At 44.5% G+C, this 18,956-nt stretch overlaps 1 protein-coding gene across 4 annotated transcripts in view; it reads right to left on the reverse strand.

Annotated features, from left to right (window-relative positions):
• The window catches only part of LHFPL2 (LHFPL tetraspan subfamily member 2), a 136,746-nt gene that overhangs the window by 73,533 nt on the left and 44,257 nt on the right, over window positions 1-18,956 (reverse strand). The window contains exon 1 of one of the 4 annotated variants that reach the window (XM_084881350.1): window positions 13,361-13,381. The exons of 2 other annotated variants lie outside the window; for them this stretch is intronic. The gene's annotated coding sequence lies outside the window, so the exon portion shown is untranslated. Of the gene's footprint in view, window positions 1-4,707; window positions 4,775-13,360; window positions 13,382-18,956 lie in introns of those variants that run through there. One more of the 4 variants, XM_084881351.1, reaches the window with a different exon arrangement.

The following is an 18,956-nucleotide window of genomic DNA, read 5'->3' on the forward strand; positions in this document are numbered from 1 at the left end:
GTTTCGAATACTGGTTCCCAAGCAGCATATCTTTCAACCTGCGTTAGAACATAGCCACCGGGAGCACTGACCACCAACACAGGGTCCAAACCACTGAGGAGCCAGAAAAACTAAGAGGCTGTGGGGGAGGCGCAGCCCAAGAGCATGCACTGAGGATGCCCTTCTTTTCCCCTCACGAAGGCACCGGTTTGGAAATGCAACCCGTGTCCTTGAGGGCACTTTATAACAACCGTAAGGCTCAAATAATCCAGAAACAAATTAAGGAATGAAATATGATATTGTGAATGAGGGATATCTTGGCAGTACTTTATATCCTTTTCAGTTACTCTGTTAACTTTTTTAAAAAAAAAAAATTTTTTATTTATTGATTTCAAAGAGTGGGAGGGGGAGAGAGAGAGAGTAGGAGGGAAGAGGAGAGAGATTGGTTGATTTGTGATTTCACTTATGCATTCATTGGTTGATTCTTGTCTGGGTCCTGACCAGGGATGGAACTGCAAACTTGGACGATGCTCTAACCAAATGAACTACCTGGCCAGAGTGCTTTAACTTTTTTTTTTTTTTTTAATATATTTTATTGATTTTACACAGAGAGGAAGTGAGAGGGACAGAGAGTTAGAAACGTCAATGAGAGAGAAACATCGACCAGCTGCCTCTTGCACACCCCCCACTGGGGATGTGCCTGCAACCAAGGTACATGCCCTTGATCGGAATCGAACCCGGGACCTTTCAGTCCGCAGGCCGATGCTCTATCCACTGAGCCAAAAACGGTCCTGGCAACTTTCTTAAAAGCTAAATTCATAAAGATGTCAAAACTGGAGAAATGGAAAAAAAGAAAAAAAAGGTCATTAAAACTCTTAACACAGTAAACGGAGGAACCAAGAAGTAAGAATTTATTGAATGATCAGTCTATTCAAAAATCAAGTATTTCTTTCAGTGTTCTCAGAGTCTTCAGGTAACCTCTAAAAATAAACCTCTACATACACAAACAGAATCCCAAAATGTCTGTTCAGAATTGCGTGGAAAATATTCAACAGAAATGGAACAAGTTCCTAACATAAACTATCACAGTTAACCATGTGTCGGAACTCTGTAGTGCACCCAGGAATGCGTGGCATCAACTGTAACCTTCCAGACAGGCAGTGCCACTGACAGGAGGAAGCTGATGTTGAAAGAAGCAGAGACCCTTGCCCCGTATCACACAGACCGAGGACCTCCAAATAGCACTCCTTTCCCTGCCAGGCGGCCCTTTGAGGGCACCTCTTCACCATACAACCTTTTCATCGCCTCCCAGACAGAAACCTGACAGTCCTTCATGAAAAACGATGAGAAATAAATTGACCAGCAGATAAAGATTAACTTGTGCTTTTTACATGTTTCAAGTAATTTCTTCATTTCAAAATGATTAGCCTAATCATGTTACTTAGGACTATAATGGAAAACTTTAGAAATAAGGGTTTAGGGTTCAAGAAATATATTAAAAAGACAATTAAGAACCAAGAGAGGTTTTTAGTTTCATCCAAGATGGATCAAACAGAAAACATTCATCAGTCTCAATTCTGTTGATAAACAGGAAAACAGAAAAAAGCCATGTTCCCATCTTCTATATAATCAAACTTTCAAAAATACCCATCATCAAACTTTGATGATGAAAGTCTACAATTCTAGCTGGATAACTAGTTTAGCAGCAGCAGCAGTATTCATCCAGACTGGACCTGAGGTTAAGAAGCCAGCACTGGGCTCAAAGCCTTCTCTACCTACAGAAACTATTGTAGTCCAGCAACAGACTTGAAGATACTGGACAATCATCACTGGGTTTCACTTTATAAAAAATAAATAGAAAAAGAATTCTGAACTCATTACTGTAGTTTCTTTTTTATAATAGCTTAGGGAAGATGTGATTTTTTAAAACATGGTTTTTAATAAGTCAATTACTAGTTAAATTCTCAGCATTTCCCACAATTTAACTTTATCCTTTAGGGAAAGCCATGGGACATCATGATCAGTATTTTTATCTAGAAGTGGCTTCTGGGATTATTATGAATGGGTCTGCTATAAATGGAGTTCTTGATCAACGTTTCAGTACCACTAAATGTTACATGGCTCAAAACATACTCCAACTCATACAGCTCAAAAGCAAAGAGAACATTTTTACACTCCCTGTTGTTACATACGACACAAGCCAAGCTCAGACAGTTAAGGCAGATCTCAAGAACCTAACAGGAACAGAGAAGGTGGGGTCGAATGATGGTCCCCACCTACCGCTGTCCAAACTCACACTGCTGGTTAAAAGCACTTGGGAATAAGTTTTGGTATCATGATTAAGCTTTTCAGACAACAAAGTCATATCTTGGAAAACCACCAAAGTGATTAAAAAAAAAAAAGATGAAACCTGCCAATTCTGTGATTGGGTTTGGTTATTAAATAGGTTGTTGTAACAATTTTTATATTTAAAAAAGATGTTATTTTTAAAACTATAGTAGACTAAACATATACTAAGTCACAGAGCCCTCAAAATTGCACAGAACAACAGCGGCTGCATTAGGCATGAACTCTCAGGCACTGTTCTATGTACTTGATGGGAATGAACCCACTTACTTCCCAAAAAAAACTAGCTAGCATTATCCCCAAATTAAAGATAAAGTAGCGGGCATGGAGACATTTAAAGAACTCCCCAGAAGTTAAGTGGCTGTAAGTAAGTGAAGATTTGAATCCATGGACATTGTCACATTTAATCCTAACAACTATATAATACAAGCAGGGCAGAAAAATGTTCCCCAGTTTAATGTGAGGGAAACTAATTCTGAGGAGTAAAGACTGATTTCCCTGAAGTCACACTGCTAGACAGCAAGAGGCTCAAGAACAGAACCCGGGCATCTAACAGCAGGCCAGTGCTGCTTTTTGGTTTGCTTGTGTTTATCTCAAATTCTTCAATCACTATGGAACCAATGTAGAGAGGGGGCCCTGCCTTCCATCTCTGATGAGAGACATCAGGGTCCTCCCTTGGCTTGTGGCAACTATAAGAACCTCCGTGCAGGGCACACAAAGGCACTATCATGCTGCCTATCACCATTTTTTCATTTCTCTGGGTGCAATTCATGTTCTTCCCTTACTTGTTGTTAAACACATGGGAGCTTATAAAAATTAGAAATGTTTTTTTTTATCAATATTTTGTCTTCGTTTTTATAGCTCAGTAGTCTACTTGGCCATTTAAATTATTCATAGCCCAATAAATGGAGGCATTGTTTACTCTCGCAAGTGCTGTGTTTTAAATAAAATTAAAGTCACCGTTATTTCTGAGTTAAAAAATGTTTCCTTCCCATTCATCTCCAATTGAGCCTCATGCTCTTCTGGTCCACTTCCGGAGATCAGGAGGAGAAACAATAGCCGCCTTTAATGCCCAAGCACCCACGTGACAGGCACCAGCTCTTATTGAATAGAATTGCCGAAAACAGGAAGCGGAGTTAGTTATAAGACCCCTTTCTCAATGATAACTTTTTATGACTTGAAATACACTGATTTGAATTGTTTCATATTACTCCATAAAACTAGAACCAAGAAGTATAAATTATCTTGGAAGTTAGTTATAAGGATAAATTTCAACTTAACTAAAGAAAGAATGTCCTATTAAACAGTCACACACACACACACACACACACACACACACACACACACACACATACAGACAGTGGTCCAGGTTGCCACTAGGGTGGGTTAATGATCACAGAAGCTGTAGAAGGGGAAAGTCTTGATAACTGTCCTCCAACATAGAGTCCTTTCACGCCCCTGCAGTAGTTAGCTCACTACGCCATCTTTGGCAAACATGGGAATGCCCATGGCAGAGCCATACATGACATTTTCCAATTCACATTCTCATTTGACCCACACTGTGAGGAGATGGGTAGCTGGAGTGGAGGTGAGGGCAGACACATCGTTTATTATTTCCATTTTACAGACTGGGAGCATGAACAACTGAAGTGGAATCACACAGTTAGTAAACGTTATGATCTGGGCTCCAACCTAGGACTTCTGATTCCTAAGTCCAGGCTACTGTCAGCGAAATGATGTTGCAACAACCAAGACCTGAGGTTTTCAACCATCAAACTTATTCATCAAGGACAGGGACGTGAATGAGCTCCCAAAACTTGAAGCGTGGAAATGAATACCAAAGGAGATAAGCTAAAAGCAAGCTACTGGGAGAGGCCTAGCCCTCTCACAAACCACCCCTTCTCCCTCCCTAAGAAGCATGTTCAGTAGACACTCTCCAATGCTCTGCTTACGTGTGTCAGCTAAACGATTAACTCCAAGTCCTGCTTTACGGGGTATGGTCTGTTGACACAATAAATGCTTGAGGAAATTGGTTCCCACTTTAAGGGGAATTGGTGACAGCATAATACACACAAAGAGCAGTGTCCCATTTCTGCAGATAAAGTAGAAATTTCTCGAAGACCAGGATGGCAGGTGTTTTTGTTGTGTGTTCTTTTGTGTGTTTTTTTTTAAAGTCAATGAAATGCATTGACTCTATTCTGACAATAGGTCCAGGATAACCTCACATTTGAGTCTGACATGAGGAGTTAATAGAAACGGACCAGCCATTGAAGGGCTGCTGAACCCTGCAAGATTTTCAAGGAAAGACACGAGAGTGTCAAATTTCCCGAAACTGTCTACCGCGTAGAGAGTGGCAGGCTGCCAAGGCCGGGCTGTGTGCACTAACCCTGTGAAATGCCGGGAACCTGAACCTCCACCGTGCCGGCCCCGCCACTCGGCCAGAGCGCACGGCTGCCGCTCCGGTTTCCAGAGGCCTCGCCGACGCGGGGCCAAGCGCTGCTCACCACAGAGACGTCCTTTTCCTCTTAAGGAAGGAGAAACCACTTGATTAAAAAATCGCATCGACATGAAGCGGTTAAAGGGTCAGTTTTAAATATCTGGGCACAAGAGAACAGCCTACCGATGTGGCAGCAACTCGTCAGACTCATTAAATAACATTTTTCAGCTCATCCGGTTCATGCATCAAAGCACTGCTATGGTTCCACACACGTAGTCAGGACCACATTTATTCACAGGACCATTAACCTTCCCCTGTAAATCTATGGGACCCAAAGCTCCTGGAGAATAGAATCCACTCTGGCTTCCTCGTCTCTGATCTGCTGCACTCAGCACAGTGCCTGGCGTGGAGTGGACATCGCATAATTGTTTGCTAAATAGACAACTGGATGCCTGCATCAGGACAGTCAAAGGCAGACGATGAGGAAGGGAGGAATGCTGCATTATTACGAGTAAGATGGAGAAAATCATTAAGCCAAGGTGACAGCAAAGATTCCAGAAGGAGGAAAAAGCGTAAGAGACAAATGACGGCGCGGCAGGCGCGGGAGAAGCCGGGTGACGCCCACCCAGGGGACTCCTCGGTGGGTGTTTCCAAAATGCCAGTGTCTGCACCACCCTCCATGAATTCCTTCCATCCTGAACTCTCCTTACAACAGGGACGGTGGAGGAGGGTGACATCATTAAAGAGCACTCGCGGTAATTCTGAGAAACTGTCCTCCAAGTGAAAATGGCTAATTCCCTGGCTTTTTAAGAAACCTTGACTACAGGTATGTGGTCATTTTGCGAGCCAGGAGCTGCTGTGAATGGGGTCGTGCACCAGCAACGTGCAAATCTCACAACACCCCGCTCCCTGTGTGAGAGCAGGTCGCTGAAGGCGGGCACATGCAGGCTGGTGAGGGAGGACAGGGGAGGGCAGCGGGGCACACAGGCGGCCGGGAGTCACCGGCCGGGAAGCCCTGAGAAGCCTTTCCTCTGTTTGACATTTCTTAGCAGCCGGCGTTCAAATTCTGGGCATAAACTTTTAGTAGTAACAGACAATGTTTCTCAAAAAACAGACGCCAAGATTACAACCAGAAGGAAAGAAAGTGCCGTTACGATTTCCAAACAGGGTAACAGGCACACAGGCAGGCTGGAGCACACAGGGTAGGGCACAAGTAGGTTGACAGTTGTGAGCATGCAAAACGCAGTTTACTCCTGCTTTATCATGGATTAGTTATTGCATTACCTTCCATGGGAACCACTGTAAACCTCCTTGTGCCCCGCCCTGAGTCCAGAGCAGTAGAGGCCCTGGCTCCCCGACAGGCGTGAATGATAAACCCCCTGCAACCTGGGAGGGACCTATGTGACCTTCAGAGCGTCACCTTCGCGCAGCTGAAGCTCGGTAAAGGCGCAGAGCTGTCACACCGTCAAGGCAGGCCAACTCGCGATCTTGGAAACACTTTTCCTTTAGAGGATTTAAGGAAAAGGAACCACAGAAAGGGAGTCTGCCTCTAAGCAAGGCCGGCTCTAGTGGAGAAATGGAGTGTTTGCTTTCAGAGGTCTGGCTCCCCTATCTAAAATGTTTACTGTTTTTGTGCCCTGGTCAGTTTGGCTCAGTAGATGGAGCACCAGCCTGCGAACGGAAGAGTCCTGGCCAAGGGCATGTACCTCGGTTGCAGGCTCACTCCCCAGCCCTGGTCGGGGGCGTGTACAGAAGGCAACCAATCGATGTGTCTCTCTTGCATTGCTGTTTCTCCCTCTATCTCTCCCCCTCCCTTCCACTCTCTCTAGAAATCAACAGGAAAACATCCTCAAGTGAGGTTCAACAAAATAAAAAATAAAAATAAAAAATTTACCAGTTTTACTTATCTGTCCTTTATTTGATCCACCCCAGTCAAAAAAAAATACCCATTGGGCACCTGAGTCCCTGCCAGGCACCAGAGACCCAAACACGCAAGGTCTGATTCGCTGCTGCAGGGAAGTGTCCTCTCTAGCCAAGCAGGCTGCTGCCCGTCCTGCCCAGGTCCTGGCAGCTTTCCCTCCCTCACCTCTGCCTCTCCCTCCCTCACCTCTGCCTCTGCTGAGGAAGGGCCTGGTAGCCATCCCTCAGGCCACAGCACGCAGGGTCCCCGCTCTCTCCTCAGAGCGATTTGTATCTTAAGTGTCAGTCTCCATCACAAGGCTTTGAGCTTGAGTGCTCCTGACGCAGTGCGTCACCTTTCGGTGAGGCAGGACTGGAGGACAGCTTCAACAGCCACACAAAGCCCAGAGGCCTGTGTGGTGTGAGCCTGAGTGAGGACGCCTCTGAATGAATCTCAGAGGAGCAAAACCCCTGCAAACACAAACGGCATGAGAGCATTTACTTCTTCCAGGGAAAAACATTTTAAGAAATTTGTAAAAAAAAAAAAAAAAAATCTGTATTGTAACAAAACAAAGGTCCATGAACCTTTCATAAAATATCTTAATAAAGCTAAGGATAGTGTAAGTGTTGCTCAGTAACGTACAATATATTTATCAACATAAATAAGTCCTAAAAACGCCTTGGTGGTGGAGCCATGTAGTGACCCTACTCCGTACAACCGCCACCCCACAAGGAGAACAAAAGCACAGCATTCCTCTCAGCGGGGAGATAAACAGGGGGTACTTACTTCTGAAATGACCCAGGACAACTCTGCTTACCTTAGCGGAGGACTATACTCACCACAGATAAACAGCATGAATTAGGATTAGAGAATAAACACTATTATACATAACGGAAATCTTATCACCGAATCACTGTATTTATAAAGCCTTCCAAATAAACACTAAAACTGAAATAATGCCAACTCTGCATGTGGAGAGAGCGAGAGCTTTCTGGGGATGAGGGTCCCCACCCGTTCCCAATGAGCGCCCAGACCACGGCTGACCCCCGAGCCCAAGCTCCTCCCTTCAGGAGAGCCACGGCATGCCCTTCCTCAGGCTAGGTCAGGTACCCCTACCCCCGTCCCCACTCTGGGCCAGAAGCAAAGACTGAGACCTGCCTTCCCTCCCTCAAGCTTTCAGACATCAGTCAGGGCCCTTCTCAGGGGCACCACACGGCAACATTCTTTTTCCAATACATAAATGACTGATCTTCTAGCCAGGATACAGGCTAGAAGCAGAACCTTGCTGTGACTGTCTACAAACAGAAAAGAAAGGCACAGGAGAAGGAGGGTCTGGAGAAGGAATACCCTCAGGGAGGCACCTGGGAAGAAGAGAGAGAGGGGAAACCTGAGGTTCTTTCTCTAATCCTTCCTTCCCCGAAGACAGCACTCAAATAAGGTTAATAGACGTCCTGTTAGAACACACTTGTCCCCAGCTCACCTGTCCTGGGTTCTGTTGACTACTCCCCATCACAGGCCATGGTTGTGTGCTCCCCACTCATGTGGCTTTCTCCCCAAATCTAAAGCTCAGTGTTGAGGCCCCAGGGCTTCTGCCTGTCCCATCCCTGTTTGCCTCTATAGAGCTCGGGACATGCCTCTGTCACACCCAGCTCCATCCATCTGCTGGCTAATGTTTACAAAGTGCAGCTCGAGCATCATGACAAAAACGGCCACGACTCAGTCCTTGACGAAGCAGGGCTAGGCAGGCCCTCCTCAATCACAGATCTTCATATGGCTTTTCCTCTCACTTCATTCAAGTCTCTGTTCAAATGCCAACTCTTTCCTGACCGCCTTACGTAAAAACAAAAAAACAAACAAACAAAAAACAAAAAAACACAGTGCACATCCTCCAGGTCTCTAGCTCCATCCGCTATCCTCACCCTGGTTTGTTTTCTCCATCGCTCTCTCTACTGCCTGAGAGCCATCCACAAAGACAGAGGGACAGGGAGCTGCAGACATATCCAGATACAGATTTTTAAGTTATTTGTCCACTAAAATGTAAGTGCCATTAAGGCAAGGCCTTTGATACGTTTTATTCTGTGCGGCACTGCCCCCTAATATCTGGAATAGTGCCTGGGACAGAGTGAGTTCTCAGAAAGTACCAGTTGAATACATGTGTGGGCAGATGATAATGTCCCAACCAAGACAGAAAACTGGGTGCACGGGGAGGAGTAGGTGAGGGAGGTCAGGTGAGGGCAGAAAGACGAATTTTCTCATTGAGACATTTTAAGTTTGAAGTAGCTTGTTGGGCAACCAGGTCGAGGGGATTCCAATGGCAACTGGTCAGGAACCAAGGAGAGGAGTTTAGAGCAGGCGATATCATTTGGGAAATGATCAGCATATAGGAGGTGACTGAAGCCACATGTAAGGGTGAGATTGCCCTGAAAAGCATGTTATATAAATAAGGGAAGAGCTGGCTATTGTCTAATAAAGAAGTAACAGTACCTTGTAGGGATGAATTTTAAAGGAGCCAGTGCATTGAAATATCTTATTTCTTTATCTCTTCAAGGCTTAGCCAAATTACACTGACAGCAAGAGCTTGACAAATACTTACTGTAGGTCATTTTTAGTGCCATTTGGGCACAGCATGGATTCAAGAATGGCACGCTCACCCAGGCTTTCCTTTTGCCGGACTCCAGTTATGCTAGTCTGATCAAAGATTACGAGACACTCTGGCATTATCTACAGCATGAAATAATTCTGTCTTACTTTTTATTATGGTGGGGGGTGGCGGGGAGAACAAGCAGGAACACAAGCACTCATTCCTTCAGTGTCCATGCACATGCGTGTTTACCATGGTGCAAGCACTGTAGTTACAGCTTTAAAACAAACCCACAAGGAGAAAATCTTCCTGGCACAGACTAAAAAGTAGTGACAAATATGGCAACTGAGCTCAACTCAAAGGCTGAGTTAAATGTAATGGTCCAATTTCAAGACAGAAAAAAAAAAAAAGTAACTGGTTGACTTAGGCGGTTTGCTTTTAAGTTTGTGACTAACTGCAGCTTAACTAAAAATAACTACCCAAGTCAATGATGGAGAAACTGACGTCACTCTGAGCGCCCCGCTAGGAGCTGGTCCAGGAGGTGAGGGTTCAGCGCTGCCCACCCCCTGAAGCAACGGGGCTGGGAGCTGCTGTAGGTGCTGCAGCAGCATAGGGTCTGCAGTGAGGGCTCCGGAGGAAGTGAGCACAGACTTACCCAACTATAACTAGCGCATCCCTGCTTTTACCTTTCATTTTTCTGTGTGAGAATTCACTTAAAGTTTGTCTGAAGAAAATACTCCTGTTAAAGCCCTTTGGTAGCTACTGACCTAGAACAAATTAATTCTGGGGATAAAGACAAACGAAAAGTTTTAAAATTAAAATTTTTATACCCATCTTCACAACTGAGTCAAAAGTATCTTGACAGGGATTACCAAGAAGGTTGGTTGTTGCTGAGATTAAGAGGGACGCAAATTTTATAATTCTGTAATGTTTGAATTTTGTATTAACAAAAACTAATACTTTTCTCATCAAACCAGTGTCAGAGATACTTCAGACTACTCATTTTTCGTGTTTTTCATAGAAAACAGATTTTAATTACATCTAGTTGTTTCCAGAGCAACAGTGAGATTCTAAGGAGGCTCCAGACATGACTGCATTTATGCTAAGAAACAAGATAAAATGTTCCATATTTAGTCAATAGTAAAAACCTACTCATAGAGAACAATTATTTAGGGGAATTGTGTACATTGGAAACATTTCATTTCCCCCAAACAACTTTCATAAGATGCCTGTACGCTATTCTGTTTCGAATGAAAATCAAATTGTTTCATGTTTTAATCACACGATTGTTTCCATGACGAAGCAAGCACACCTGCAGGGAACAATGGACCTGAAGGAGTTAAAAAAACAGGAGTGGGTTTCTCATGCCAGCCCTCCTCCCGATCCCCAGTGAGGAGGAGGGTGCATTCACGTCAAGCCCTATGCAGCACTCGTTCCATCATCTCTGCTCTAACTCAGCCTTGCGAGTTTGGTCTTCAGCAGACACTGAGACTCTAGCTCACAGGGAGTTTTTCAGGTTTTCCCTGTAAAGATGGAGGCCGGGTACCTTCCACCCACCGGGCGGAGAGGCCAAGCCTTGCCCTGCGGGGTCCCAGGAGGAAAAGCCGGGCTTCCAGATCCTCCCACGCTCTGCCACCCCTGTGACCCACGGCACACATGGGAGAGGCCATTGTCGGGTGAAAAGTACAGTCTGGCCACAGAGCCCCACCCGGCTAACTGACCGGCTAACTGACCCGAAGAGGACGGAGCCCTGCCCCGGGCCTCACCACCCCCTTTCTCTAAGCAAATGTGCTAACTGACTCCAGATTCCTGAACGATGCCTCATATGCATTTCCAAACTCACACACACACACACACACACACACACACAGAGAGAAAAAGTGATGGGTCATAATTTGTCTAGTGAGAGAAAACTTTTCTTCTTTAATAGTAACCACTTACCAACGAATATTACTACAATCAATGATGAACAACAGCTCACAACTGGTTCAAATCCCTTCCTCCACAAGGTTCTCCTGTAAAGAGGGTAACAGAGCCCTCACTGCAATCTGAGGAACATTTTTCCTCAGAGACCATTCTGCAGAGGAATCGGTTTTGGTTCCGAGCTTTCCCTGGCGTGAGCTGAAGAGCCTTCATGCTAGAACAGGATGATTCCTCCTTGTGCCAGGCCTTCTGCTCCCGCTGCCCCAGCGCCCCCTCAGTGTAACCCTGAGCTGCTGGCTGCCGTGCAGGAAGGACCTCGGAGACGGTCTGTGCAAAGCCATCATTTCATCGAAGAGGGAACTCGAGTCCAGAAAAGAGAAGTGACAAGAAAGTCTTGGTGGCAAAGCCCTGGATGGCCAAGAAGGCACTCACTCCTCATCCTGTGTTCAGGCCAGGGGATAGGAATCATGTCTTCCTCTCCCCCTCCAGCCCCCACCAAGCAGATGTGCCTCAGGCACCCAGGAACCATGGGTAGAAGGGGCTGAGGGCCTGGGTCAGCTAGTTTACCTCCTTCATGTATTAGGGTTAAACACAAGATTTCATTGGAAAGAAAGGGTTTCACAGTAAATAAACATCTTGAAAACCACCACATGGCAGAACTAACTTCAAATAAAAGGCGAGTTAAAAAAAAGAGAAAGAACTGAAAACATAGGGTCTTATTTTAATGAATGTGTCCTTTCATAAGTGGAACAAGGAAAGAAAACAGCACTAAAACCAAATGTTATAGCTTAAGAGGCCTCCCCTTTATTTTTGCCAGCCCAGGGAAAGCACGCAAACAAACAAAGACTAAGAGGAGAAAAACAAAGGGAAGATAATATATTGTAGCTTCTAGGGACGTCTTAAATCCATATTGCATTGACTGAACAAGGTTAAGAAACAGAGTACAGAGGACATTTGCCTCCTATTTTAAATTCCTAAGATAAATCTTAACTAAATAAAAAGGAAAAAGTGTTGTTTATTTTTATTAATTATTTTTTTAAATACATATTTTATTGAGTTTTTACAGAGAGGAAGGGAGAGGGATACAAAGCCAGAAACATCAATGAGAGAGAAACATCGACCAGCTGCCCCAATTACCTGTGGGGGGCGGGGAGAGGGTTGGGGGGGGAAAGAAGCAAGGCTCCCAATTTTACCTCCTGCTTTCCCATCTGCTGAACATCTTCAATGGCTTTCGATTTCTCCCATTTCTAAAAAGCCAGAGTCCTTACAGGTGCTCACAAGCCCCTGACCTGTGTCTCTATAAGGTCAGTGAAAGGGAGGGGCCTGTCTGTCACTGTGTGGTAGGCGAGAGCTGGATGCCATTTGCAGAAGGAGACAGCCCTGGGGACACTGAGAATTCAACAAATCACTATGAACTATGTTCTCTGTGGTCTGACATTCCACAAAGAACCTTTTCTTTGACTTTTTAACGTCTGTCATTCTAGACTCACACTAGAGCCAGATGATTTAAAAACCTTGCTTTAGACAATCTCCTTAACTTTTTTTTAAGGTAGCAGCTTTCAATGCCATTGAACCAAACCACCTCTTTGCATTTTATAGACCATTTAAATCCAGTCAACCTGACCAGTCAGTAATGCAGTCATTCTTTACAGGAAGTGCTCTCCCACTCAGGACAGTTCTTTGGGGAGTTTGTTAACAGGCTCCGTCAAGTCAGCTCGGTCTAAAGCCAAGTGTCCTCTCAGGGCTATCCTCTGAGAAGATCGAATGTCATCTTCTAAACCAAAAACCCTTCTTCCTTCCTTTCCCTCCCATTCACTCCCACTCACTCCTAACTTTCCACACGCAACATTAGCATACAATGCAAATGAGAGACACAGCCAGTCTAGGCATGGAGTATACAACACATTTTTAAGAAGTCAAAGATAATGTCACAAAGTACTGATTTTTCTTTTGCTCTAAGGTCTCATGAATATTAATAGTTGTTTTATAAACTTGGAATGCTACGAAAGGCCATCCTGGTTAGCCTCCAAGCAGTCTTACTTAAGTGACCTAGTTCTTATGTTCCACTTTTGAAGATCTCCAGGACAGAAATTCCACAATTGCCACCGTTAGCCTGACTTGTGGTTTCATTTCTTTCAGAGTCAAAGGGGACTGCTTCTCTCAACTTTCTTAAAGAAGTTAAACAAGAGCTTACCTCTTTTTCAAGATGCCATTTGAACCCTGAAACTGATAACTAAACAACACAAAGTGAACGGCCAAGAATAAGGCTACAGGCTGACTCAGATACTGGGAAACAGGCCTGGCTTTCTGAGGATGGTCATGCTGCTCCCTCCGCCCAGATACGTCTGCACACACCCTGGGCGTCCGCATTAATGAGCAAAGTCCACAAGGTTAAGAAAGGACTCCCCAGCTCCTGGAAGGAAAGCAGCTCATGTGCAATGAAGAAGTATTTCCTGGTCACTGGGAAAACCCTTTCCCAGGCCTTCCACACTTTCTAAATGAGGAAAAGGAAAGGTGGGGATTTGGTATCCTATCCCATCTCTGTTTTTCTAAGGGTCCCCTAAGCAATACATGCTCAGATTTCCTACATTGGTCTAAAGCAGTGATTCCCAACCTTTCTAATGTCGAAACCCTTTAAGACAGTTCCTCATGTTGTGGTGACCCCCAACCATAAAATTATTTTCGTTGCAACCTGCAACCCACAACCCACAGGTTGAGAACTGCTAGCAGGGTCACCTAAGACCATTGGGAAACATAGATATTTACATTATGATTCATTAACAGTTATGAAGTAGCAACGAAAATAATGGTTGAGAACCACTAGTCTAAAGGAATGTTCCACTGAACTATGCCCTTGAAACAAGTCTTCTGGAGGTTCTGCCCTTGGCCTCCTGGAATTTTTCAATGAAATTCAAAGGAGATATTTACCTGACCCCAAATGTGATCCTAATGAAAACTCTGCTTTTGATTCCTTGAACTCTTCCCTTTCTCTTTTCTTGCCATGCCCTCTGGGACAGAAAGACAAGTACAAATGTTGGCTTGACCTCAACTGGCAAACACCAAGACAATCCAGTTCTAATAGCTTCTCAGGAACTTGGACAGCAGCACAAGGATATTCATTATGCTCCCTTCTCGGCACGGTCCTCTGCACGTCACCTCCTTGGAGGATCAATGTAAAGACAGGAAATGCCAGCACATTATCTTTGTGACAAAAAAACAAAATGTCCATCACAGGAAGAATAGGGAATATTATGGATTTTGCAAAAGCAAAGAAGAGAGCAGAAAAAACAATCACCTAAGGACCAGGGAGGGGGAGGAGAGAGACCACTTTTTTTATAATTAAAGAATCCGAAATGAGGCTGAGATCAGGCTCTATCTGGCAGGGGGCACACGGGGAGTTTTGGAATTGGGCACCGACAATCAGGGTTTAGTTGATAATCCCACCCCCACACACACACACTCTTTTTTTTCTTCTTCTTTTTTTCCGAAGAAATAAGGTTCCTGGTATGGAGTTCCATTTCAAGTAGTCACTTGTATCTCTGTTTGGCTTGGGCTATTACACATACACACACAGCTGGGTCATATGTATTTCATGGGTTTCTTCCTCCATCTGGGAACATCCCAGAAACATTCCACCCATGCACAGAATCTTCAGGAAGTAAAATCTCAGTTAGCAATGACTGTCCTCCTCCTCGTCATCATCATGAATTGCCTGAGCCCTTCCAAGGTGCCAGGCACTGTGCTGTTAGCTCTGTTTTACAGATGGGGACCTGGGGTGGGATGGAGAAATACCTTGCCCAAGATCAGACAGCTAACAGTAGCAGAGATCCTGTGTATACTAACTTCCAATGGTCTAAAAGGCTGTATGATCTCCAAGCTCAACGCAGAGGGAATTAGAAGCCATTTCTATACAGCACTTTCATCTCCTCAAAGGGCTTGAGGAGGAGGAACAGCACCAATTCTGGAGAACAGACTCCCAGCTGTAAGTACCAGATCCACCATTGGTGATTTGGGGGTAGAGTGACTCTAGGGTAACCAATTGCTGTCCATTTACTCTCCTCGCCCAGAGGCCAGTTACTCAAACCTCTAAGAGCTTTACTCCTCATCTCTAACCCGGATCATCATCATGCTGCCCCAGGGGCAGCTGTGCAGATTAAGTGGGATGATTCTGTAATGACAAAGCAGGACGCACACACTGACTGTCCTTTCATCTCACCCCATTTGATTTCCACGTTGTCTCACTGGCACTGGAGCGCCATCCCAGCTGGCTCTCCAGAAGCTCTGGGGGACACAGGAACAGGAGTGTCCTCCTGTCACAGATGCCGGAAGGGAAGCCCAGCACACGGAGCCATCACACCAGTGCTCCGCTCCCTCCTCTACCCTCTGTCCCAGGCACCACAAAACCCAGGCACGCTCTGAGCACTGCGCCTGGGAAGAGGACTCCCACTCGTGTCAGTGGCGATCCCACCCAAGGCTGCGCTCGGCCCGCTGCTGTCCCCCCTGCCGGGGGTATGTACGCACGTTAAAACACAGCAGCAAGAACTTCCAGATTTTATAGAAAAGTTAAGTTCATTCTAAAAGTCTGTCCCATGACCCAATTTGGGGTCCTCTGCTTATATAATATAGGATAAGCTGTGTTTTCTAGCAATTATTATTTGAAAAGCAGCAGAAAGGGGCATTTCCATATAACAAGAACAAGAATATTATATAGATATATATATTGGAATGTTCTTTTAAATTGTTTTTGTTGCCTAATGAGTGCTTAGTGGATTTTCAAACTCAGTAAGTTTATTTCTTGATTGGAGGTAGGGAGAAACCTTAGAGCTGTTGCTTCAAAAGAATTATCAGATTATTACAATTATTCTTTCCTTTCAATCTCGACCTTCAGTATTAATAATCAAATAAGGTAATGCTTACATTCACTAAAGTCCTTACCATATGAATTGTGAAAAACAGACATTAAAGCAAGGCAATCCAAATACCTTGAATTTCACTAACAATATTAAAATGTCTGCTGCACAGCCAATTAAACTTGGCCATAGAGACTCACATTTTCCACAATCTGCTGCAATCGTTGATGCTCGTTGGCCAAAGAAGCCGACTGGTGCCTTCTTAGTAACTAGGTCAAATGATGACCATGTTAGCTAACTGCAAGCTAACCATTATGAAAGAATGTCACCACTTTTAAGGGCTTGTGAGCCAAGAGTAAATGACACAACAGGAGAAGACCACCAGAACATGCTGACATCTTCACCCTCTGCTTTTGTCTCTACGTCCCACACCTCCTAGACACGGGGACTCGGGCCTGAATCCTAAATACTCCACATGTTAGCTATTACGAGTAACTGTGCTTGAAATTTAATTACACGTCTGCTCTTCTGCAGCCTTTGGACATCTTACGAATTTCTCCGACAATGGTTTGCAAAGGCCACAATCACAGGCATCTGTAACTGGATCCCAGCTACAGGGCAAAACACCACAGAATTCCAAGAGGCTTTGGGCCCAACCTTATTTGGTTCCTTGTCTCTCTCGCTTTCTTTAAAACACTGCTGAGCCTTCAGGTTGCAGAAAGAGCTGACTAGCCCCGGTGGACGATGGCTGGGTCCTCTGTATCCTCCTCCCCCAACAGGCCTGGTGAATCCTTCTCGGCACCCTCCTGGCGGTGGCCTCCCTGGTACCGTCAGCAAAAGGCCTCCTCCTGGCTGTGGCTGGGGGCAGGCTGGGCTCATGGCATGTGAGGGCCTCTGTGCCACTGACGTTCCCCCTGGTGGTTTCTGAATCCCGGAAGGAGGCCTGGGGATGAGGCCTGGCTCCAAGCGCATCAGAAAGGAGATGCGCTAGGCCTTCTCCAACTCTTACACCGGGTCACTCAGAAGCTGGGGCTCCGGGCCTGCAGCCGCCCTTTCTAATTATGGTTGGCCACTGGCAAGACATGTGACCGTGAACACAACTAACCTCCCTGGGGCTGTTTCATATTTTAAAAAATTGGCAGCACCCACTTCTTAAAAGGATTTCTGTACTGTTCTAGCTCTCATTCTGTGAGCACTCACAAGGGTCAAGGGGGGAAAGTGCTTGCACCTTCAGCCACACACAGATCCAGGAACCCGGGCACATTAGCCTCCCTCTGGGAATCTCAGTTTTCTCGTCCAATATCTAGCTGTCTCCTATCTTCTTTCTGAGGAACAAAAACAACAAGGAGCACAGCAGTCCTCAAAGATGAAGCATTGGCAAAATCTAGGTATTATTATTATTATTGCCATCCTCATTATCCTCCTCAAAAGCTCCATGCTGAGGGTTAAAAGCTCTGGAGCCAGACAGGCGGTTAACTCCAGTTGTTTAACTGCTCTGGCCTCAATTTACTCACCTGTAAAGTGGGGATGAAATAACAGCACCTAACTCAGAATTATTGTGAGAAAGCTCTTAGAGCATTAATCACACTCATTATCCAATAATTAACCTTGCTCTTTCTTATTTCATTGGAGACCTTTTAAAATAAATGACCTTTTCCAAGGCACTCAACTTTAATGTTTATCCTATCTCATTTAATGCTGCCAACCAGCATGTGTGTGTGGCATAATTTATTGTCCCCTCTTTATGTGAAGTTCAGAAAGGTCAAGTGGCTGTGAGGTGGGCCAGAATGCAGAGTCAGGCCTGAATGGCCCAGACTATGCTTTCCATTGCATGGTTTCCATTTAGATGGTAATCAGCAGAAAAATAAAGGTTTCCCTAAAAAAATATTAGAAAGTTACAGTATCTAATTTACATACACAGCAGCAAGAACTTCCAGATTAAAACACAGCAGCAAGAACTTCCAGATTTTATAGAAAAGTTAAGTTCATTCTAAAAGTCTGTCCCATGACCCAATTTGGGGTCCTGTGTGGTTCAACTGCTGTGTGGTTCAACGTCTACTGCAAAAAAACAGCGTTAGATTTGAACTTAATCAGTCAAGACTCAGCTTGAATGGCACCTACTCTGGACTTCTCCTTCCCGCCTCTTCTTAACCTGCACCCCCAGGAGCAAGTTAAAGGAAGCCCAGGATTAAACCTGCCTCTGCTAGGTTTCACTGCAGAAAACGATCTGTGTAGTATGTAAGACTACACCTTACCAAGGACATTTTATAAGTCTAAGTAATTAGAGAGACATTTAAGTAAAACATTTCTATCATCATGAAACTTGACTTCTGTAGTATGTCTGTTATGAAATGATCTTCATCATCATAGAAATGCACCCACTTTCACACACACAGCTGTATGATAGCTAGTGCCTCATTACAGCTTACTTTTGGGGAAATGGGGGTGTAGTCTAGGAAGACCCAGTCAGTAACAGCACACACACACACACACACACACACACACACACACACACACAAAGGGGTAGGGGGGAGATCGCTTTAAAGGCATGTTGTATTGAAAGGTTACCTTTGGATTATTATATTTTCTTTTGACAAGTACCTGGCAAGAGAGCAGATACAAACTTAGATAAAGGCATTCACTCAATTCATTATATAAATAAAAATGAATCCAAATTCTTCGTAGTGTACCTTGAGCCTCAAAGTCAATTTACCTGGCCTTTTGATTTGATTTTACTACTTATTAATTCATTTTTTTCCTTCTCACTTCATATATTTTTACAACTAATGAACACTGCAAGAAAAGTTTCTATCAAAGAAAGTTTGCAGAGTGTTATTTAATTTTTTCCCTTCCCACTATTCAATTCAGTCTTCCTTCCTAGGAAAGTTGAAAAATCACTGAGGCATACAATTGCCTCTTGAAATTTAAGTGAAAAAAATT

This window comes from Pipistrellus hanaki (assembly GCF_964339955.1).
Source record: "Pipistrellus hanaki genome assembly, chromosome: 4".
Classification (NCBI taxonomy): Eukaryota; Metazoa; Chordata; class Mammalia; order Chiroptera; family Vespertilionidae; genus Pipistrellus; species Pipistrellus hanaki.